Consider the following 25,222-nt stretch of genomic DNA (forward strand, 5'->3'; position numbering starts at 1 on the left):
CATTCAACTAATTTATCTTTTATCCAGAAATATTTCAATTAAGATTATCTTTATCCTATCTCAGATACAGACGCATATATTTTATCTTATCTATATCTAAATTATTTAAAATTATCTAAGCGCAACACTGGACACGGCGTTACACACAACAACGTGCGCGACAAAGAATGACGCACGATACAAGTAGCGACGTAGAGACTCATGGTTGAGAAAACGCGCGTATACAAAATTAAAAAATAATTAAAAAGTTTTTCCTCAACAATTATCAAATACGCCATCCAAAGTAATCACTAAAAAATTTTATTGCCTGTTGTTTATGATAAAAATGTAAACAAAATTGTTAAAAAAGAAATTAATTATATGTAATAATAATAAATAAACAAACTTTTTTTGTTAATGTCAATATTTTTCTTAGAATATACTGAAGAAATATTTTAGTGGTTACTCAAGATAGTAACCGTATCAATATACATACAATGTTCTATATTAATATGTATAAAAATACAAAAAATAATAAAAAAAGTTGTTTAATCTTTGAGTCGGTAAAAATCTTTCTAGGTTACCTCTTTTCTATCTAAAAAGAACCTATTTAAAATTTTGAACGGAATCGGAGCATGGCCGTTTTCGAAAGACAGCCCGTCATTTATTCTGTTAAGATAAAAATCATTATCAAAAACAACATTGTCTTTGTAAACCGTTGTGAAAATGATATTAGAATTATTACACATAAATCTCTATAGAACTTGCAGCATTAATAAGTATTGAGTTGTGGAAAGTATGATTAGATAGATAAAATCGATCGATATTGATCGATTTCTAATAACTATTTAAGTAAATACTTATTAGAAGTTTTTTAATGTTATGTTCAATGTTTTTAATGAATTCATAATGACTTTATCATTGTTTGTAATAGATAGCACAAATTATCATCTTAAGCAAAAATTATCATCTTATTTTAAAGAAGAAAAGAGAGTAACTTATATGTACAATACCAAAGTAAAAAAACTTAATTTTTTAAAATAAAAGAATATTACATAGAAGAGTAACACAGAACTTCTTGATATTTTAATTGAACTATAAAACTTAAAAAAAATTTTAACTTGTAGGATTTAAAATTATGTATCAGAGTATTATTTCGACTATCATTTTACTATTATTTTGACCTTGGAGTTTAAAGATAAAAAATAAAGGTTATTTTGAATTTTGTAATAATGATTGTCAAATTTTTATTGCATTCTTGTAGTTGAAGTAAAAAATATGATTAAACTATCTTCCATGATAATGAACTTCCTGAATTAAAAACTTGCAAAATGAAAAAAATTTGCACTAGCATTAGCGTGACCCAAGGATTGTCATTAAATATTATAGCAGTAACAAATTATAAAGAAACAACAGTAACAACAAACTATAAAACTGATCTTTAGATCACAAATATACACGTACACGTACACGCACATGTACAAGCACATAAAAGCATGTAAATTCGAGCGTATAGCTTTCACGTAACACACAAAAAATTATAAAATATTTTATAAATAAAGCTTATATATGTTTTGTAATTAAATATATCTTGTACACAATTCTTGCTGCTTTTAAAAGAATAATCTGTTTCATAAACGCACAGATACAAAAACGCCTATGGGAGATGCAGTTAGATTTGATTTTAATTACTTTGTATTTAAGTACAAATATTATTGATATAAGAATATAAATACATACCAATAATTTAATCTTATCTTTCACAGAAATATTTCTACTGTTATTATAATTTATTTATAATAAATAAATCTTGCGTACAATTTTTGCCGTTTTTATAATAATAATTTATTCTACAAATGATTCCTGCGTAAATCAGCAAGACGCTACGGAGAAATACAATAACTTTATTTTTATTAAATGATTATAAAATTAATTAATTTGTGTATATATGCATCTATATAATTTTTGTTTACAAATAATATTACAATTATGTATTATAATTTAAATAATATTCTTTTTAACACAAAAAATTAATTTATCTTATTTAATATTTGTTAAGCATTAATCTTGATGAAATTATACTATAAAATAAACTTTGTATCTATAATATATATTAATTTATATATATATATATATATATATATATATATATATATATATATACATATATATATGCATTAAAAAAGGGTTTATCTTAAAATCCTAAGTATAGAGATTTAATTTAGTTTATATCACTTGGTATAAGACCAAGAAGTTTTGTATCTTGTGCACAAGTAATTAGTTTCACGAAAAACTTCATTTTCTATGAAACGGATGCATTACTATCCCGCGTTAACTCTGAATAGCAAATTTCAAAATAAAAATTATAATAAATAATCTATTCAAGTTTTAGAATGAATTATTTATTAGTTATTTTTATGTATTATTTCCTTATGCGCGGTCGTGATTAATCAAAACTTCTGTTAACTTTATCTCTTGGTATGCAATTAGTTTTAATAATGTGCAAATTTGTATAAGTCTTTGTAAAAGTTGTACTCGTTAGAATTCGTAATTGTACTACTGTATATAATTATAAGTTTCAGCATGTTCATTATTTCGCGTTGCTTGAATTTCTAAGCATCATACGTAGTTAATTTGCTTGAAGTCGCATTATTGTAACATACTTGAGCGCTTTTCATAGAACATGTATTCTTATACAGCATAATGTCGACACACACACAGATTCTTTGTTTGTCCAGGTGTTTTATGTAAGAACTTATCACACGCAGTGCATTTAAGATTCGTTAATGACATAAACATTTTTCTATACCAAATCGAATATCTATTGCTATACCAAGTATATAATAACAAGGAAGGATCTAACCAGTATAGCAAGATATATATTCTTAAGAGAGCGTGTTCAAGAAACGTACAAGATCGCATACGTCCAAAAGAAATGTTAACTTGTACGATACTAACCGTCCTGTCGATCTTTGTATCAGCGGAGCAACAAGACAGAGCAAAATGTGTGCGTACGTACAAAAAAGAGAGTGTCAATATTGTGGATGTTACTTGCATAAAAGTAAAGGAAAATCAAAATAATGGCTATTCAAGTAATGTTGTAATTTTCTGCTTTACTAATTTATAATTACTATGCTTCGAAATAGTATACGATTTCAAAATGCAATGTTTAGTTATGGTGACAGATCAACGAATGGAAATGAGCGTTCTGTTTATCAAAAAATGAACATTTAAAACAGCTGAAGTAAAACAAAACTAATAAATGGAGCTATATATAAATCTGAGCTTTATATAAAAGGAACAATACATATCATATAAAAATTGGAAAACACAGTAAATGTTCTGAAAACAAAATTATAGAAGCCAAATCAAAACATAGTAAACAGTTTAACTATCTAAGAGTAAGAATATTGTATGTAATCTATATTCTTCTAATAGAAAAATAAATGAATATAAATGAAACGACAGGACAGAAAAAAACAATTGAAGATCGCAGGAACAGTTAAAGTGACAAAACAAATGAATGCTATGCGTAACCCGTTGTGCGGCGCCAGCCAAACCGTATTCGGTGTGTTCATACTCTTCAATTTTTTTAACTATGATATACCCTTTCGATCGTTTTAAAAATTAAATATGTTAAACTAGATAAGTCAAAGATTTTTTTAGTAAAAAGTAATGATAGTATCTCAACTACATGCCATTAAAAAAAATTCAAAAATATTAAAAAAATTTTTTTAACCGGTTTTTTTTTGAAAAAAAATTTCATATTTTTTTTCTATTATCGCACCATTAAACCCCATAACATATTTTTTTTCATCAAAATCGATTCACCCAGTGAAGAGAAAATTCGACTTTTTTATTTTTATATTTACCCCCGTAACTCCCATAGAAATTTTTTTTCAGATATAATGTTTTACAAAATTCATTCTTACATTGTTACTAACTTATGGTAAAAATCTCGACCAGATTCGTGCGGGAGCAGCACACACATATTTATCCTGCTATGCCGTTTAGCAAAAAGAGTGTAATAAGTGACGCGATTTTGAGTAGACTTACTACTTAGGTTAAGTTGTTCAGCGGCTGGTTCGGCTGCGGCTCCTGTGCTTCGTTCGGTAGACGGTCGACGTTTCGCACTGACTTTAATTATTTCGGTTTTATGTTAAGCATTTGGTAGACGACAGCGAACGACCGAAATCAGTCAAAGTATAATGGAACACGACTTAACGGTGTTGAATTACTGAATGAATCGAATCACATGTTAGTGCACGAGTATTCCTTTTTTATATTGAATCTTAGGGGCGTGTTAACATTTTTGGGCGGGAGTACTCTTAAGATTTCGACGTGTAAAAAGCTGTCGTTTGGTGAGATCCTTCTTCTCCTTATTTTTGATTATTGTTGCTTGGTGAGCCCTCTACAGACTCTTAGGAACTTTGAAGATTCCTCGTTTGTTTGTCTCTTAAGATTATGCTGCTGTGTATGTTATTTAATTTCATTTATCTAGAGGATCTCGCTATCGGTCCCTTCCGGGCATTTCTTTGGACATCGTGTTCAATGTTTAAAACATTATTTGTCGCGCGACCTTTTTATGACTGATCGGACGATTATTGCTTCATTTTCGTGAGAGGAAAAAATGTGGAGCCGACAGAACATACACTAGTTTAAAATTATTAGATGTCAATCTATTGAACAAGGCATTTGCGAACATATCTCTAAAGAATTTTTACGTATTTTGGGATAATACATATTTTGGGATGATTCATATTTTAAGTCTGAAATATTTTGTATATTTATAATACAATTTAATATTATAACGTAAACAATATTATAGCGTAGACTTGATACATACCGTCTTTGAATGAATGTAAAAATAATAGGCCGAGAGTGGTTCTACATTTAAGATCCTGCAGCACACAGACTGCGTCCATTGTGTTTTCTCGGCATGTCTTCTGGTTTAAGCCAGTCTTCTTTCAAAAAAGAAGAAAGTCCCTAACCGAGAGACTATTTATCTGCTGAGGCTCTAAGAAAACAGGGCCTAGCTACATGAATCTTGGCATAAGTTGGACATTCATACAGAATATAGAGGCTTGTTTCCTCCTGTTTTTTACAACGCTTGCAGTTAGGCCTACTATTGAGACTTAGTTTATGCATATGATAGTTGAAAGTCACTGTCTGAGCAAATGTTGATGCGTTTATCAACGAAGAAAGTCTGCACACATCTTATAATCACCACCACTAAACCGAACCACTGAACGAGACGTTTAGAGACTAAAGCGTATATCCTCTCTAGTCAAAGGTAGCAGTGATATTTTTAGAAGTCTCATGAGTCGAAGGCCTCAAAACAATGTGACGCTACTAGGTATTCTGCTCACGGATCGGTCGTCGCACGAGCCCGGTTTGTCCTACGGCACAATTGCCTGTCATCAAAATTTCACCGCTACGATAACACGGCGTCTAAGGGTCGATCATGTTTCGCGAGTTCGATATCTAGACTCAGAACTGTTTGTAGAAGACTTAAGTCTCCAATAAATACAGGGTGTCTCATAACTAATGAGCCAACGCTCGTGAGTGGGTAGAGTACAGTGAACTAAACAAAAAAGTATTAAGTCATTTTGCGATTTTCGCAATAATTATTAAAATATTAATTAAAAACGCTTAGCGAACAATATTATACATATCTACAAGATGTCCGATAATAATCGCCTTAACTCTCTAGGGCAGATAGAGCAGGTCAAACTGAACATAAAAGTCCTGTATCATTTTGCGATTAGCGCAATAATTATTGAAGTATTAATTAAAAACGCTCAACGTATGAGTGCGCGCCACATATAGCGCTCAACATACCCTGAGCAACATACTCTATCTGTTCACGAGCATTGGCTCGTTAGTTATGAGACACCCTACATATACATGTCTGTAAAATTCGTTTAAAAAAGGCATCAAAGATGTAAATTAATGAGTGCCAAATCAATTGCTATTAAGAATAATATTTCCAAAATATATTATCTTTTCAAAAATTCTGTAAACCTCTAATATAGAAAACCTCAAAATATAAAAATCTTTACAAAGATAATATCTCTTTGACAAAAATATTATTTCTTCTAAAAAATATATTTAAAAATATAAATAAATAGTATGAAACGTATTGAAATATCAAAATTAACCAAGTATGTTTAAGAGTCTTTAAGATACAAAATGTATGTTTAAAAAATGGTATTTCTCAAACCAAAATACATTCTTTACAAAAATGGCATTAAAAATGAAATATATTAATGGCATGAAAATTTGGTAAACGGACATGAACGGAATGTTCAACACCAGCACACTTAACGCGTCCGTTTGGTAATGCAATTAATATAGTAAATTAATCGAATATATTAATTACATAAAAGGTTAATATTTAATTATACATTTTTTAAAAAAATAATTTACTTGTAATTAAAACAATATGATTTAATAAACACATTACATTAAAAATTATTAGCATTTTATTATTCAGAAAGATAAATATATTTTAAAAGTATAAGACAAGTGAGTATAAATATTCATCTAACGAAAAATAATCAATAATTATTAATTTAATATCATTATTATATATTTAAATACTTATACTCTATTATCATATATTTAAATACTTTACATATGTATTATAAAAATATAGAAAAATTAAATTTAATTAAATAATATACTAATAATACTAATAATATGATTAACACCTAATAATTTTTTAAGACAAAAATATGTAACAAACACGCAACTATCAACTTAGCGAATAAGTAAAAATATGTAAACTCAATTGACCTTTTAACACTTATTTATATTCATTATTATTATTATCTTTATTTTTATATTAATTTATATTAATTTTTAAATTTTAATGATTTCTGTAAGTACAAACTATCCATTTATATATAGACTGCATAAAAATGTTTTTCTTACATAATTGCAATATTGTACTGTGAGTGTGGCATCCTATTTCGACGAGGAGATCTTTTCTAAAAGCCGGTGTAAATGGCTCACGGCAAACCTTCGGCACGGTCGTTTTCCGGCAGCCAAAAAATTCGCGAGAATAATCCTGGGCCCCAGGCACGAGTCTTCGCGCTACGCGAAAGCACTTAACCAAATTATCGCAATAAAAGAAATTGGAAGTACGACCGTGACGACTCGAGATCTCGGCTACTCGGTTCTTGAAATGGTAGAGAGGGGAGTTTATACAGAACAAAGGAGAGGAGGTTGAAAACGGTATCAAAGACCTGCAAAATTCAAAGACAGATTAAATATGTATTGAGATGAGAAAAATTATATAATCAAACGAACCTCTATGAAATTCGATTGTAATTATCCGAGGATTTTCGTCCGAGTATGCGTTTCTGCCCCTACCCAGAAGATCTCTTCTCCCCAGGGACAATTGAACTGGCTTTGAAGAATGATCCGAAGTTGATGCGGACGCCACAAGAGGGTGCGCGTCGTACCTACCTTACCTACTTCGCTTTCTTTTTTGGGCGGGAGCTTAAAAGACTTGTTGATTAACGTGCATGAATCACGACTACAATTATTCACCATACTTCACAGAGATTCGTTTGATTATATGTGCTCATACTTTCGTCTGAGTATGACGAATAATTGTAGCTGTTCAAAGCTTAATCAATTTGAACACAGTTTTCTTCGTTTATTGCACCTCAATGACCACGAACCATATGGTTCGAAAAATATGACATATATATCATGTATTATATTAATTCTATATTATATGACATAAAAATATATTATATATGGAACATATGTCTCCCTTTTGGGGCTAAGGTAAAAAAGAAAAAAAAACCACTTAGGCTACAACGCAAGAGAACAAGAGCAACTTAAATCTACATAACAACAACTTATTTATTAAGGATAACCGCTCGGTTAATATTACCCGACGGAATCAAAGGATGATTATAAAATTTTGCAAATGTTGAGGAATTCTTTGATCAACCGGCCGATCTGTGAATCTCGTCAAGAGGAACGTTGAGCCGTGCCGCTGATGAAGTAGCGGTGTGACGGATCGAATGTGAGGTAAAAATTGAAGTGTCGATACCGCCCGCGGCCAGCGTCTCTCTTATCCATCGACTAATAGTTTGAGCGGAGGCCGCTTTTGGATGCTTGCCGAAAGTTATAAAAAGAGCGTCAGAGTCGCTCGATACCTGAAATTTCGTTTGCTCGATATAAATGTAACAAGGAGGCAATGCATAAGTCCGGGCATTCCTCGAAAACATGAAAAACCATTGAAAGTTGCGTTCCATTAACGTCCGATATCTTAATTCTATCAGGTATCTTTATGATCACAAGGTTTGTCAGAATGATATTCGCCGGTTTTATTAAGGCGAGAGTCTGGACTCTAGAAGCTGTTGCTAAAGCCATCAATGTTGCCAATTTACGCGTTAAAGTTTTTCTGTCCAATGACGAATGGGGAGTGAGAGTTCTCAGGTACGCAACGACCGGATTCGGATCTCATGTGAGAGTGTACTTCGGTTTGAAAACCTTCGGTTTTGAAACCTTCAAAACCGAAGCACCCCTACAAAACCGCTTCACCCTAAGGTCTGAACCTAATTGTTGGTGATAAGAGAAAGCGCTGAGCGCATATAATTAAGAGATCCGTACGCTGACATACTGTTCATCTCGACCGCAAGGAAATCTAACACCACTCCGATATTCGGTTGAAATCAATCATGGCCTTTTTCTGCGCAATGTAACCACCATAGTTTGATTGGCCTCGCGTACTGCTTCATGGTCCCTTCCGATAGTGAGGCCAAGGATGTTGTCAATGCCGACTCAGGGATTCCCTTTTGTCGAAATGCTTGGCAGATAATTTCCCGGCTACCAGGGAAATGTTCCTTCACAGTGGATGTTGGCTGCTGAAAGGAGAATGCAGTAAGATAGGCTTTGGGTCAAAAATTAGGATTGGAGAAACCAGCAGTTTGTTAAATGCGGGGAACCAAGGTTGAGTGTCCCACCAGGGCACCACCAGAACCTCCTCTGCTCGGTCATTAATTATTTTTCTCAGGACCTTTGCTATAATGGAAAAAGGAGGAAAAGCGTAAAAATAGCACGTACTCCAATCCTGTGTGAATGCGTCTACAACCACAGCGAACGAGTTGGGAAATCAAGACACAAAAGACGAGCATTTAGTATTTGCATGTGTTGCGAACAAGTCGATTTCGAAAGGGCCGAATGTTGATCTTTTTGAAATGCAAAGGACGCTAACTTCCACTCAGTCTCAGTAGACACAACTCGAGATTGGTCATCAACCACTACGTTTTCAGAGGACTTTATATAAGATGCAAAAATTTGGATATCTCTGCACTCGCACCATTACCAAATCAGTCTTGTCATCTCTGCGAATTTTAGGTAACGGATGGATCCCATTTTGTTTATGCAGGTGATCGTTGTCGTGTTATCAACGCGCAGAATGATGTCTTGAGAGACAACCTCGCTAGCAAAGCATCTGAGAGCGTAATAAACTGCTTTAAGCTCCAACAGATTGATATGCTCTACTTTTTCTTCCGCGGTCTAACATCCATGAGTTTTTTGATCATCCATGGCGGCTCCCCAGCCGGAAAGGGAGACATCTGAAGAAATTTTATGATGGAACGTTTTTCTCCTTAACGGTCTTTCAACATTTGGCGATGCCAAGGCGTGTTTCCACCATTCAAAGTCTGCTACTAAATTCGAGGGTAAAGTCATGCGGGCCTCGTAATTATCCCCAGAGTTCGCACATGCCAGAAATTTTTGTAACTCGAAACCTCTGACATAAAGTAAACCATAAACCGCCCGACAAACTGAATAAGAGCGCCGAAACTCGCAAAATCCCGGATTTTGGTCTCCCGTATTGAAAGAAAAGAAAGCACACGTTCAGCTAAGGCAATCCGTTTATCCTCCAGCAGATAGATAGACATTTCTCGAGAATCCAGAATATATCCTACGAATTTACGCTGAGAACTGGGTTCATTCGTTCCTCTTGTGATTTATCAGGAAACCTAGTTTCGATAGTAAACTCAAAGTCATTTGCTTTGCAATCATCAAAAGAGTCACCCATTAAAAAGAAATCACCCAGATAGATAATTGAAACATAACCTCTCTTCCTCAAGTATGAAGCCACCGGTTTCATAAGCTTAGAAAACACGAAGGGTGCTGTATTCAAGCCAAAGGGAAGTGCCTTAAACTCGAATAACGTGTCACGGAACGTGAAACGTAGGAATTTCTTTTTTGGGTGGGAGCTTAAAAGACTTGTTGATTAGCGTGTAAGAATCAACAACAATTATTCACCATACTCGGACGAAAGTATGAACATAATGATATAATCACATATGGTAGTATAGTAGCATACGAGATAGGTGATGATCGAATACAATATTCGGCTCTCGTTTGTCGAACATAATTATTCGGGCGAGATAAAGGTCCACGCGATATCGACACGCGCGGCAGCGAGATGGATCGAATATCACGCGACTGGTGCGTGTCGATCGCGGAAAGACTTCAATAACCGATAGAATTCCACCGCCGGGTTATTATATATAGCATAATAGATCAATCAAAATCTTTGGAATAGTCTCGCTCGCCCAGGAGACACGCGGCTACGTTCGATATCGCAACCTCGCGCAATGGAATGTAAGGGTAGATGATGCAATTCGGCTGGTTACAAAAAAACGTAGACTCTCAGTGCATTAATCAAACGTGAGAAACAGTTCTTCGGTCACATACACGGATTATTTGAGAAGTATATAAAGAACGCAATATATTGCAGATTATAACGGGCATAAAAGAAAGTGAACGACATCGACAACGACGACGGCACGATGCGCGACCAAATATACAATTCATACACGAGATAATTACATTGTGACTGGCAGCGACGTTTCTTGGAGAAATCGCGATCCTGAAACAAGGCTCAAACGGATCGCTTGGCCCGGCGGTTGTTAAATTCCCGAAGTCGCGAAAGGAAAGTCGCTAATGCGGTATGCAAAAGACTCGAAATCACCGAAGACCGAACATCGATTCTATTAGAGCCTTGTACGCGATCCGTTCGGGCAAAAGCGAAGTCGAGGCTATGGGAGATTATTCGTCTTACTGAACCGTTCAGAATCCGCTGAAATTTTTCGCTCGCTCAGATGTCCTCGGGATCTGTATCCTCTCACTCGGATAGCTCACCACACAGTGAAGAGTGTGAGACTCGCGGGAGACACGCTGGCGACCGTTTTACCCGATTTTTCCGCGAGCCGTATTTTGATTGCGCAAGGCTGTGTTGTGCCCTTCGCGGGTCGTAAATCCGTTATATGACCGTCTCCGTGCAAGTCCTAGAAATTTCGGCCGCATGGAGATAATTTTTTGACTGCGGGCGCTTCTCGCCTCGTTTGGGGACGGGAAACCCGTCGCTCGGGAGTCGTCTTGCAACATAATCCCGGCCCAAGGTCTTGGGCCAGTCCGGTTAGGTTAAGGTTTCTGGTCGGGGTTTGTGCGACGCCGCTTTTAGCGAAATTTCCCTCGGGGTGGCGTGCGCATCCTCTTTTTTCCCCCGGGTCTTCCGGGCTACAGCGATAAAAATTAATAAATCGGGGGCCAGTATAGGTTCGCGGCAATGAAGTAGGCTAAAAGGTAATGATAAACAGTGATGTTAATTTTGCGCCGCTGCCTGCACACACACACTGACAGCGAACACTGTACGTGTTTCGCTCGGCGTTCGGCCAGCTTTGGACAGTAGAAGAGCGCAGACATACTATCTGCTGTCTCTCTCTCGAGAACCATAGCTGACGACGAACTAGCTTGAGCTGGAGAATCATATTGTCGACTTGACTCGTCTATTAGATGTCGCGTACAAACAATAAATTGAATAAATAACTAAAATAAATCTCCTAATTATATCCTTATTATTCTTATTATTATCTTCTTAATTTACTGTAAATCAGGGTTGGGAAAATATCAATTAAATTTTTCAAAATAATTGATGTGAACAAATTTAATTACAGTTTTTTGTACTGATGACTAATTTGAAAAAAATTAATTGTAAATCGTTCAATTGACGATTGATAAAAGCAAGATTAATCGAAGATTATTTGATTAACAATTAATATAAACGAAATTAATTTAAGGTCGCTCGATTGACAATTGATATAAACAAAATTAATCGAAGGGTGTTCGATTAACGATTAATATGAACGAATATAATTGAAAGTCTTTTGATTGACGATTGATATGAGACGAATTCAATTAAAAATTATTCTATGAACGATTGAACCAAAGAAATTCAATCGAAGACTGCTCAATTGACAATTAATTTAAGCAAATTTAATCGAAAATTATTTTATTGACGATTGAATATAATAAATTTAGTGCAAATATTTTTGATTGATAATTTAGGTAAACGCAATAATAATATTCTGTAATTTTTGCTTAAAATTAATAAACGAAATCAATAAACACATTTTTATATGATTTTTAAATAGCCACAATTTGAGATAACCATAATGATTTTTCTGATATGTCAACAAAAGAATAAAATATTTCTAAAAGTATGAATAATACGATAAGAATAATACAATAAGACGCTTTTTTTACTCACAATAATAAATAATTCACATTTTTTAAAACTATATTTTTATTAAAAACATTTTTAATATACATTTATTTAAAACAAATATTAATTTACAATAATAAAAAATCTACATTTTTTAAACTATATTTTATTAAGAACATTTGTAATATATGTTAAGTTTGTTAGTATTTAGTGGGTTTCGGATTCAGCTTCTACTAATTTATTACTGCTTCACAATTCACACTATAATGATCTGCCGATCGATACTCTGCTTCCGTGCGCGGCGATAGCTAGCGAGGAGGAAAGCTCGAGTGCTCTCATACCGCACCGTCACGCCGGTGCTCCGAAATTCTCTCTCGCATAGCGCCGCGAACCGGCGCGTAATTCAACTTAGGCCCGCGTATTACAAATATAGGTACGCGGCCCTAACAATATATAATAAAACAAATATTTAATAAAATAAATATTTAAAACAAATATTTTTATATAATATAAATGTTCTTAATAAATCATAGTTTAAAAATGTACATTATTTATTATTGTAAATTAATATTTGTTTTAAATAAATGTATATATTAAAAATGTTCTTAATAAAAATATAGTTTAAAAAAATGTGACTTATTTATTATTGTGAATAAAAAAAGCGTCTTATTGAATTATTCTTATCGTATTATTCGTACTTTTAGAAATATTTTATTCTTTTGTTGACATATCAGAAAAATTATTATAGTTATCTCAAATTGTGACTATCTAAAAAGCATATAAAAATATGTGTTTATTGATTTCGTATTAATTTTAAGCAAAAATTACAGAATATTATTATTCCGTTTACCTAAATTAATTATCAATCGAAAATATTCGCATTAAATTTATTATATTCAATTGTCAATTAAATAATTTTCGATTAAATTTGCTCAAATTAATTGTCAATTGAACAGTCTTCGATTGAATTTGTTTGGTTCAATCGTTCATGGAATAATTTTTAATTGAATTCGCTCATATCAATCATCAATCAAAAGACTCAATTAAATTCGTTCATATTAATCGTTAATCGAATACCCTTTGATTAATTTTGTTTATATCAATTTAGCCTAGTAAAATGGCTCGATATTTCACGATTTGGAGGAAATAATTGAACAAATACTCCAATTTTGTGAAGAAGTGTGTTTTGACATATCAAAAGTTCCCATGCGTGAAAGCTACGGAAAAGTCACAGTGGTGACAAACAGGTCCAAAAAACCGGTTTTTTTGTAAATAACTCGAAAAGTATCAAGTTTTCGAGCAAAAACATGAATATCGAAATTGTAGCTAATATAATTCCGCACAATTTGGTTTTTTATAGAACTCCGTACGACCAATAGAAGAAGAGATAGAATTTTTTAAAGTATGGTTCATTTTGCGACACGACAGAAACGCGTCCGCGCGTCGTGCATTTTTCGTTAATATCTCGAAAATGTCCATTCGGATCGCAAAATCGTTTAGATGAAAGTTGTAGAGCATTAAATTGCGAATGAATTGCTTTTTTCATTCCTGTGCGATCGATATTTTCGGAGATATGAATATTTAAAAATTTTTTGAGTGCGCTGTTAGTGGCTAAAGTATGTATTATAAAAGTAATAGTGAATAAAATTTTGAAACTTTTCATGTATATTTGAATTCATTTTGGTATGAGATAAAGGCAAGAAAGTTGCAAAATTTGAATTTTTAAAGGGCAATATACATTTTTATTAAAAATTACAGTTATAATGCAAAAACGTATGCGTAACAATTTTTTAAAAATTAGTTTCAACCTATTTTTATTAGTTCATATACATATGAAAATGATCCAGCTGCGTAAGTCCATCACGAGATGTGTTTTACTAAAAAAACAGGTATTGGAAAAGTGCTGTTTTTCGGATAAATTATGCCAAAATTGCATTTTCATTCCTTTTCTTGTCTATATCTTCATTTCTATCAATTTTACGAAGAAAATGCACAGGACCTAAATTGAACAAAATTTCCTACAAAATTCACTCCTATATGTAACATTTTTATTAAGTACTGCTGCAGAATTAACAATTGAAAATACTTGTAATTTTGTAGATTTACGAAAATAAAATTTTGGGTCATTTTTACAGTCGGAAAAAGTGCAGAAAAAAATTATTTATTATTTATTATTTATCATTTTCATATGTATATGAACTAATAAAAATAGGTTGAAACTAATTTTTTAAAAATTGTTACGCATACGTTTTTGCACTATAACTGTAATTTTTAATAAAAATGTATATTGTTTTTTATCTTTAAACACCTATAACTCATAAATGATTTATCGTAGAAGGGTTTGCAACAGCTCATTTTACAGATAATTTAATTGTCTTTAATTAATGTATATGTTATTATAACCTACAGCCAACCGGAAGTGAGCTATTTTGCAAAATACCTTTAAGAACTCAAATTTTGCAACTTTCTTGCTTTTATCTCAACCAAAATGAATTCAAATAGACATGAAAAGTTTCAAAATTTTATTCGCTATTACTTTTATAATACATGCTATATGCGTACGATCAGTACTTTTTGAGTTATAATCGACTTTTTCACACGAAAATTGTAGTTTTAGCCACTAACAGTGCACTCAAAAAATTTTTAAATATTCGTATCTCCGAAAATATCGATCGCACAGGAATGAAGAACAAGCAATTCATTCGCAATTTAATGCTCTACAATTTTCATCTAAACGATTTTGCGATCCGAATGGCCATTTTCGAGATATTAACGAAAAATGCACGATGCGCGGGCGCGTTTTCGTCGCGTCGCAAAATGACCCATATTTAAAAAAATTCTATCTCGGCTTCTATTGGTCGTACGGAGTTCTATAAAAAATCAAATTGTGCGGAATTATATTAGCTACAATTTTGCTCGTAAACTTGATACTTTTCGAGTTATTTATGAAAAACCGGTTTTTTGGACATGTTTTTCACCACTTTTCCGTAGCTTCCACGCATGGGGACTTTTGATATGTTAAAAAGCACCTCAAAATACACCTCTCTACGAAATTGCAGCATTTATTCAATTTTTTCCTCTAAAATATGCTATTTTACTGGGTTAATTGTCAATCGAGCGAACTTAAATTAATTTCGTTTATATTAATCGTTAATCAAATAATCTTCGATTAATCTCGCTTTTATCAATCGTCAATTGAACGATTTACAATTAATTTTTTTCAAATTAGTCATCAGTACAAAAAACTGTAATTAAATTTGTTCACATCAATTATTTTGAAAAATTTAATTGATATTTTCCCAACCCTGATTTACAGTAAATTAAGAAGATAATAATAAGAATAATAAGGATATAATTAGGAGATTTATTTTAGTTATTTATTCAATTTATTATTTGTACGCGACATCTAATAGACGAGTCAAGTCGACAATATGATTCTCTAGCTCGAGCTAGTTCGTCGTCAGCTATGGTTCTCGAGAGAGAAAGAGACAGCAGATAGTATGTCTGCGCTCTTCCACTGTCCGAAGCTGGCCGAATGCCGAGCGACACACGTACAGCACTCGCTGTCAGTGTGTGTGTGCAGGCAATGGCGCAAAATTAACATCACTGATGATAAACTAAACCATTTCACCCAACGTGCTCCCACGTGATTTGTTGGCCTCTCTCACCTCATCCTCTTCCTCGTCATCTGGTGTCCTTTTCCTGCCGGCCGGCTGAGACGCAATGATCTCCAAAGTGACACGACGACTCCGCTAGAACCACAAACTCAAAACGCGAGATGCAAACTTCGCGCGGAGGTGCGCATGCAAAATGAGATCGCTTCTCCTTCTAGACAGGAGGAGGACGCAAGTCCCGATATCTTCTCTCACAGTCGGGCATTTCGTCCCTGTGACGGACAGCCGAAGGACGTCACCTGACAATACATTTATCTAGCATACGAGCGAGTTAAATGCCGGTGTTGGACATTCTATTTTTCATATCTAAAATCTACCGAACTTCCATGCTATTAATATATGTATTTAATTTTTAATGCCATTTTGTAAAGAATTTATTTTGGTTTGAGAGATTCCATTTTTTAGTTTTAAACAACAGTTTGTATTTTAAAGACTTTCAAACATATTTGGTTGCTTTTCTTATTTCAGTATTTTTGCATACTATTTATTTATATTTTTGAAAACATTTTTTAAAAGAATTAATATTTTTGATAGAGAGATATTGTTTTTGTAATGTATTTTGTAGAGGTTTACAAAATTTTTGAAAAGATAATATTATTTGAAAATACTATTCATAATAGTAATTTTATATAAAAAACAATTTTGAAGAAGGATATTTGGCAATCATTCTCTTCGATGTCTTTTTTTTAACGAATTTTATTTTGTATTTTTGTAAAGTTAATAATTTTATTTGATGACGATTAATTTTTTTGTAAATAATAGTTTTGAAGATATTATTTCTGATGTTATTAATTTTTTATGAAGAACATTTTTTTATAGAGACAGTTTTGAATACTATTTTTGATGATAATTAATTTTTTGTGAAGTACATAATTTTACTACAAGAGATATACTAATATTATAAAGTTATAAGAATGTTCTTACAAAATTAGTATATTATGTAGATCCAAAGTAAAATGGCATCTTACCTACACCGAAAAAATCATATTCTCATTTTAAGAATATACCACTTATTTTTAGAATATCTTCCTCTAAAATAAGCGCCAAGAGGATTTTCTTAACTAAACCCAGAAATCCTCTAAAAAATAGAAAAGTATTAGATATTCTTAATGTAAGAATATATATACACTTCTAATCTTGAGGCTTTCGTGGCCATTAGAATTGTCTAAACTGGGGACTTCCGGATGGATGCCGCGTGAATGAACAGCGTAATGCACTCAATGACGTTTCGCAAACATTGCAGTTTGCATCTTCAGGGCTAAAAGCCCCGATACTGAGCTCTCTTTGATTGGGGTTCTTATATCTTGCGAAAGGTTTTTCTATCTACGGGAAAAATATACCGTTATGCCCTTTAGTGGTGTAAGCGCAAATAGGGTTTGTATGATACAATTTAAGAATATTTTCTTTATTTCATATACTATTCTTAACAAAAGATCATTAGAGGGGAATATTCTGAATTTTTTAGAATATTTTATTGGAGGAAAGCTTTAGAAGGAATTCTTCTAAAATAGAGAATACAATTTTTTCGGTGTACATATGTATATAGATAAGATACGACTTTTGTAAGAATTTTTTTGTTATTAAAAAAAAATAAAAGTATTAGAGTTATGTAATTATAATCAATTATAAGTAATTATAATCAAGTATACTGATGATAATTTTTTTTTGCATTTTTTTTCTCATAATTAATAATTACAAAATATAGTCTTTGAAAGTCAGGTGTGGCACCTATCTTCATCTATCCTTATCCTATGGAATATTCAAATGATATCCTATACTATTTGTGAGATGTGTTAATAATATATTTATATAATACTTATTATTAACAATAAATATTATAAATATATTATGTAAAAATAAAATAAAATTTGATAAATTCAATACATCATCAATACCTATATTAATTTAAATGTTATAAAAAATTAACATTAATGATTGTATATAAGATAAAATATTAGCATACCAACATGTCTTTTTCATATATCCGAGCGACAGATAAAATGATATGAGTAATGAAATATAAATAGTGCGATCTTTTGCAAGTGTAACCTGATTAATGCAAATCATTCAGTTTGCTAGTTATTTTATTAATTTCTGGGTTTTCATTTGCTCTATCGAGTGCTTCTTGCTATCGTATGCATATCCAATATATGCTATTATATGTATGCTATTATGTACATATCCAATATATAGATATTCCATATCCAATAGCTAGAATATTATTACTCAATTCTGCTGCCATTTATTTACCTTTGTTAATTTATTGATCTTATTTATATATGTGAGGACAATATTGCATTCAATTGATAATAAAATCCGATCAAATGCAAATAAATGTCGTCGTGTCATAGAAATTCGATCAACTTGCAGTTCGTTTAAGATTTTTTAAATTTTATTTCAGTTTTTGGCTAATAATATTATAATTTTTGTTGTATCGGTATTATAAACGCGAAAAAGCGTTTAGAGTCATATTACTATGAACAAGGAGATGTAAATTTTATTCAAAGGAACGAATAAATATTTTTTTTTAAGTATTTAAACGGAACTCCATTACTGTTTTTTATGCAACGATGAACAAATACCGATTTTGCATACGCATTGAATTGTAAGAGTATTTTTCAAGCAACGAAGTGTCTGATTGCACATTAATTGTACGTTAATAGAATAGTAACTTGATTGCTCGATTAACATCTGATTTTTGCGTTATTGCACTTTTCATGCGGAAAAGAAACTGTAACTCTTAACTTTAACATACATAATAATAACCATACAATACAATATAAACATACACAAAATAAATAGCGCGCGCTTAAACACGAAAATTGTTCATTATCTAACTTGGAGTAATTTTTTATTCAACAAGTCATAAACTACGAAAATCATCCATTAAGGGTCGACAGGAGACACTGTGGAGACCTCTCGCGGAGACTGATTCGTAATTCTCATATTTTGGCCAAAATCATGAAGTAGTATAAGGAGAGTAAACTATATAGCGTAGAGAGAAAAAAGTTGCTCACTGAAAATGTACCGTATAGTGACAGGTTCGACGAATGGAATAACCTGCAACCTTTTGTCGCCATTTTGAATATTTGTGTATATGTACCATATATGTACGCAGTGTTAGTGACGTGTAATAGTGGTAGTATATTAACACGCGTGTTTAAAACTATTATATCTATTATTTATAAGTTTCATTATGCTTCTTTGTGAAAACCTAAAAAATAAAGAAATATATTAGTTTTCTACGTAACATATTAATACATTAATATTTTTACTAAAGACAAGATTTTCTGATTTTCACTTCTAAATAAAATATACAATATTATTTATGATAGCTCGATTGCATCAACATTATTTTGGTTTTAAGCGAGACTTAAATATATGTCTGTCTTTATTTATTTAGAAAAAAGATAAAGATAGACACATCTTTAAATCTTGATTAAATTCAAAATAATGTCAGTAAGTATATAAGTAAAAATAAGAAAAAAAGTAAAAGTAAGTTAAATATATAAATTCAAATTAAAAGAAATAAATTATATGATTAAAACAAAGTTTAAATTATATAATTTATTTCTTTTAATTTAAATTTATATATTTACTTTTATTTTTATTTGTATATACTTATATACTAATTTATTATAAATTTTATATTTACTTTTACTTATTTTACTTATATACTTATAACGGCCCCCTCCTTTAATCTGAGGTTCTGCCGGATAGTTCGCCGGGATCAAGGTTCGTAACTAAAGGGGAAAAAGAGATACGAGACTTGGTTATACTGAAATGTAGAGTCATTTATTGTGTACTTGGGTGTATATGTACAAAGAGGCGTGTGAGTGTGGGTGTGTGCGTCGGCGTGTAAATGAGATGAGCGCTATGTACAGTGTGATGGTATGATAATGAAAGTTGTGGTAAGTGTCGCTCGGCGGGCCGCCTTTAAAGTGCACGGTTGCATACGACGGCGTGCGCTATTTTTAGCGGCGCGGCGCGTGGCAGTTTTTTTTTCGGTGGTCGGATTTTTGTTGGTCGCTCGGGCGCCGTCGGGTTTTTTTTTGTTTGCTTTATCGCGCATGCCGGTTTTTGTCGTTTATCCGGCTGTTGTTTCACGTGCCTTGAGTCGATCAAGATTCGGCGGGCGGGTTGTGAGAGAGAGGGCGTTTTCGGAGGATGAGTTGGTTACCGGATGACGAGAACTCTCGTCAGAGGCAGCTCACTCTCTACCCCTTGACCGCTGGTCCAGTATTCTGGAGGATTTGGGTGCTGATGGACGAGTCGCCGAGAACTCTCGATGGTGGCGGAGTACGCTCCACCGCAGTCGCTCAGGATGGGGATCGTGAGTCTTGAATAGCGTTTTCTGGAGTTTGTGTAACGTGGGATCAGGAAGGTTCTCTGAGGCGTAGCCCGTCTTGGAGAACCGGATTCGGAGATCTGGTCTGGATCGTGGAGGCTGCGCGGTTTTATACTGTGGGAGTTCCTCTTCCTCTGAGACTTCTGCCGTTATCTGGTTTGCGCGCCACATGTATCTCGGTCGGGTGTCTCCGTTCTCGGTCGCTGGAGCTTGCCTCCCTGGCGGGTCTCGAGATCTCGTCTCGCGCTTGGGTGTTCTTGGGTTCGGTCGGTCGGTACCCGAACGGGACTTAGTCTCGGGCGCGTCGCGATTTCCCTTTCGGGAGTCTCGCGAGTCTTGGTACATTAAAAAGGGCGCACGGCGCCTCCGCTTTGGTCTGGTCGGTGTTCACTGGTCCGCGGACTTCCGACGGTCGTGTTGTCGGGAATTTTAATAACGGGGGGCGCTTCGTTACATACTTACTAATTTTTTGTAGATATAAAAATTCTTTTCTTTTTAAAATTTATGACTATTTTACATATTTATTTCAAATATTACATTATTATACTTTTCATATAAGACTGCGACAATTCCGTACTCCGTTGTGTTTCTAACCTTTTTATCTCATCATATGTCACGTATATACAATTTCAAGATGGCGACAAAAGGTTGCAGGTTATTCCATTTGACGAACTTGTCACTAATCGGAACATTTTTTCGTGTCACTTTCAATCTGTGGAGTTAGGTCTCCTTATACTACTTCATGGCCAAAATACAGCAAAGATCATGATAAAATTATGATATTTGTAATCAGCAGAATCCTTTTCATCTACGTATAGAGTGATTTTTTAGAAAAAAGGTCGATATAAAATTTCTAAAAAACATACTGCTGATAGCGATTGTCGAGAGTCAGGTGTAGCTGTTCCCCGAATTGATATTCTATTTATTATAAATTTTTAAGAGCAAAAATGCAAAATCCGGCTCTATACGTAGTTTCTTATTTTTGTAAAGAATATACTAAAAATAGGTTTATGAAGGAATATGACTTTCTCGAGGCTAAATATTGGAACTACGAATGTCGCTATCTGTACCTGAAGTGCAACTAACAAAAATCATGTTGGTAGCATCACGTGAGACAAGATAGAAAAAGATCGTGCTATCCTTGTTCTTCTAACATATCGGCCTGAAAATGATTTTTGGTCTTTCGCGGCAGAAAGCAGTAATGCAACTAGACTAAAGAGTGCCTATTTTTTGTGAAATTTATATTTGCATATGTACATATATGTACCTACGACATTTTCGGTCCGGAATCTTTCCCTTAAACCTCTGATCCTACGACAAAAATTTGAGAGTGGGGGTATAATTCCCCTTTCGCGGTTGTAGCATGAGAGAATTTTTTGTCGTAAGATAAGAGGTTTCGTAGCATAAGAGGGTCGTAGGATAAGAGGTCCGACTGTATATGTATGTTCAAATTGTAGTTAAAATATATATACGGTAAAATATTGTATGATGATGAATAATAACAGTAGGATAATTGCTAACAAAGTGAACTAATATACAGTATGTAGTACTCGGGCGCCTATTAGACTTGGCATTTTATTGCTACCAATAATCGCATCCAGTGTGCTCATCATCATATCGATATTTGTGCCTGGACATTACATGTACAATGATTTTCAATAATAATACATTTAATAAATATTTATATAAAATAATAAAATATATTTTTACATAAAACTATTAAAATATATTTTTTATGAAACCTATTAATTTAAAAAGAATATTTCTTAGAAAATATATCTTTTCATATAGCTATTATCGATTTATTACAAAATACATATAAATAAAGCATACATAAAATAAATATTTTATTTATATACATATACAATATACAGGGTGTCCGGTAATAATCGCCCCACCTCTCTAGGGCAAATAGAGCAGGTCAAACTGAACATGAAAGTCCTCTACCATTTTGCGATCTTCGTAATAATTATCGAGAAATTAATTAACAAAGATTGACAAATCGGCGCAAGTATAAGCGCGCGGCGAGAAGGCCCATCCCACTGCTACGCGGTTACTATTAGGCGCGCTACTCGTACGCATTCATTGCTAGTCATAGACCGTTCCTCCTATCATTCAATGAGCGCCTAGTAACCGCGTAGCAGTAGGATGGGCCTTCTCGTCGCGCGCTTATACTCGCCCGGATTTGTCAATCTTTGTTAATTAATTTCTCGGTAATTATTACGAAGATCGCAAAAGAGGACTTTCATGTTCAGTTTGACTTGCTCTATCTGCCCTAGAGAGGTGAGGCAATTATTATCGGACACCCTGTATGTGTAGTAATAAAATGGTAGAAATATTTTTAATATTTTAAAAGTTATTCTTAAATTTATTCTCTAAAAAAAGAATTTTTATTATAAATAAATTATAAATTTTTTTTATGTCTGTATTTAAACATATGTCTACAATGTGCAATGTCAAGTAAGACATCGAATTGACAATCATATTATTTTCTATTGATATGATACACACGAAGTGTCGATAGTAAGAAAGCAACATATCACCAAGTCTATTAGGCGCCCGTCTTACTGTGTATATTAGTTCACTATGTTAGCTATTATCCTACTGTTATTATTCATCATCATACAATATTTTACCGTATATATAATTTTAACTACAATTTAGATATATATACATATATGTACATATGCAAATATAAATTTCATAAAAAGTGGGCGCCCGTTAGCCTTGCTACATTACTGCTTTCTGCCACAAGAGACCAGAAAGCATTTTCAGGCCGTATCTCGGTAATCCAATATGCTTGAGGAGGAACAAGAATAGCGCGATTGCGCGATCCTTTTCTATCGTACAAACGTTCACGCGAGCAATACAATGGTGTTGGCACGTATACAGACATACATTAACACATTGACTAAGAATTCATTTTTATAATGTTGGCAACAGTGACGTTGGAATTTTCTCGCCTGTCCTGTCGACCCTTAACCTCTTCATTAGAGATACTACAATCTATAGAGAATAACCAATTGTTAAATACTTAGAACATACTTTTTGTCAACCAGTTCCAGAGAGAATGATAAAATATCTGCTGGAAAAATATTCTAGTCTTGGTTGCTGTTCAAAATATAATTCTTTGCTTTTTAAATCAAATCATGTTAATTTTTCAATCAGCACGCACATACGTACACACACAACAGACACACACACGCGCGCGCATGCTGGCGATAAACGTCTTTTTTCAATAAAATGTAAGGCTGGTTTTAAAGTCATGTAATTGGACCAAAAAAAATCGTAGGAAAGTTTTAAAAATAACATTTTGTAGGAAAAATATTGTAGTTTAAGTAATTTGACTTGAATTCATTGAGAGAATTTTTTTTATCAAGCTGCAGAGTTTTAAAAATACATAATTTTAAGAAACAAAACAATGTATTCTTTTTTAAAGCATAGAATAAGGAAAATACAAAATTTTTTTTAAACTATCGATAGTTAAAGTGCGTTAAAGTTAAAACTTCAAAATGCTTTTTTTAAAACTTTTCTGCGATGATTTTTCACCGAACTGCAACAGTTTGAAAATAGCCCATTTTTTGACGTATAAAAACCCTATATTTTTGTGCGTAGTGTATATTGCGGATTTAAATTTGATTATGTTTATATTTGAATATTAATTTTTAAAAAGTAAATGAATATTTTATCATTTTGTTAAGAGTTAAGTTCTTAGTATTTCAGTTTCAAAATTACGTACGAAGCTCATGCATATATGTAATTTTTTCTTTATTATGTATATTATACATATACATATATATGTGTGTATACAGGGTGTTCCCGGGTTAAATATCTAAACTTGAAAAATGAATTTAAGACCTCAAAACAAAACAAAAATATCCTCTGGAAGTATGCTCGCAAACGCTTCATTTAAAAGATATTGACTTCTTAAGTTACAGAATTATAAGAATTTAGGAATTTAGTTCGGTAGTTTTAATGTATATATAAATAGAATGTTTTTTTATAAATTATATTACTGTGTTAATAAAAATATGCATCTTATTTTTTAAAATGTCGATAACCTTGAATAAACGGTTATATTAAAAAAAAGATTTTTCTTATTAGGGAAGTTATCAATACTTTTGAATTGAACAATTTTCACCCTTTATTTTTTTTCGTATAATCAAAAGAAACAGATATTCTAAATGCTCGAATTAGAGGAAACACCCTATACATATATCCCAAAAGAAATATATATGAAATATTCCATAAATAAACATTTTATCCTCACTTGTATCCTTATTGTCTCCATGTCATATACATATATGGCATATTTGTATTATAAAATGTTCTATTCCATGCCTATTGGATATTCTATATCTAATAAAAATGAAGTACAATACCTATATGAGTGCTTAGATGCCAAGTGTAGAACTTCACTCAAACTCGATTTTGAATTATTAAAAAATTTAAACTAATTTAAGCTAGATAATATGATCTATTATCAACCGTCTGTTAACTACATCGTCTGTTTTCAAGATCAATCAGATTGTATAGTTAAATTATTTATATGTATATTTTGGTAAAAACGGACGCAAAAATCTTTATTTCTTAAATTTTTATTTTTTTTGGATTTGTACCTGAGTACTCATATATTTTACTTTATTTTTGTTAGATATAGGATACTCAACTGGCATG

The 25,222-nt window shown here is 32.6% G+C and overlaps 1 protein-coding gene across 2 annotated transcripts in view; it reads left to right on the forward strand.

Annotated features, from left to right (window-relative positions):
• Cow (Proteoglycan Cow) overlaps nucleotides 1-25,222 on the forward strand; it is a 283,890-nt gene that overhangs the window by 99,388 nt on the left and 159,280 nt on the right. The gene's annotated exons all lie outside the window — the stretch shown is intronic.

This window comes from Anoplolepis gracilipes, chromosome 14 (assembly GCF_047496725.1).
Source record: "Anoplolepis gracilipes chromosome 14, ASM4749672v1, whole genome shotgun sequence".
Lineage (NCBI taxonomy): Eukaryota > Metazoa > Arthropoda > Insecta > Hymenoptera > Formicidae > Anoplolepis > Anoplolepis gracilipes.